A 757-nucleotide genomic window follows, 5' to 3' on the forward strand; every position below is an offset into this window, starting at 1 on the left:
GTATCAGGCCGAACTCGAAATCTCACCCTTCTTCAAACAGCATTCCTTCGTCCTCGATCCAGAATTGGAAGAAAGGATCAAGGAGGAAGGAACGCAACTTATTGATTTGACTCCTGTTGATACAACTCTAGAAGCTATCGCTCGCCTTCCGCCCGCTGGCGCGTCAATCATTTGGTCTTGCTCTGCCGCTGACACAGCGCTTTGCGTTTCTACTATTGTAGGATATGTAGTGACTCTGGCACTTGCCTTCCTCCTCCACAAGTGAGTGAATGCCGTCCAAGAGTCTTTCAGCATGGGCACGTCCGGCATCCCGCGCATGTTCCGACGTGATAAAACTGACCAAGAACCTGAACCTGAGAACTCAACAAACCTAATTGAGATTACCAATACTAGATAACCCTAAACAATGCACCCCCATCTCATCTCAAGTGTTCCTGACCCAATTGTCCCAAATTACCTAAGCCTTGCACCAGGATTCAGTTAGTGATGGAGATGTGGTTTGTATTCTGTGTGTGCCTGTTCTCTCTCTCTATGCCTCTTGTTCCAGTGCCTGCTGATGTTCGCACCAGGAACACCACCGCGGAAAAGGGGGATGTGTAGGATCTCTGTCTTCGAACGGACCCACTTACACTACTGAGTCACACATGAAACAATCACATTCCATTGAGACAAACTGAGGAGCCCCTATGCAGCCAGCTGCGGTCGTAAAACTCATGCAGGGTCAGTGAAGTGTTGAAGCAGTTCCTGTACTATCTAG

General features: G+C 48.6%; 1 protein-coding gene across 1 annotated transcript in view; it reads left to right on the forward strand.

The window, feature by feature from the left end:
- tnxbb (tenascin XBb) overlaps positions 1-757 on the forward strand; it is a 61,217-nt gene that overhangs the window by 45,816 nt on the left and 14,644 nt on the right. The window lies entirely within an intron of this gene.

The sequence above is a fragment of the Sinocyclocheilus anshuiensis genome, unplaced genomic scaffold (genome assembly GCF_001515605.1).
Source record: "Sinocyclocheilus anshuiensis isolate Anshui unplaced genomic scaffold, SAMN03320099.WGS_v1.1 scaffold1986, whole genome shotgun sequence".
Lineage (NCBI taxonomy): Eukaryota > Metazoa > Chordata > Actinopteri > Cypriniformes > Cyprinidae > Sinocyclocheilus > Sinocyclocheilus anshuiensis.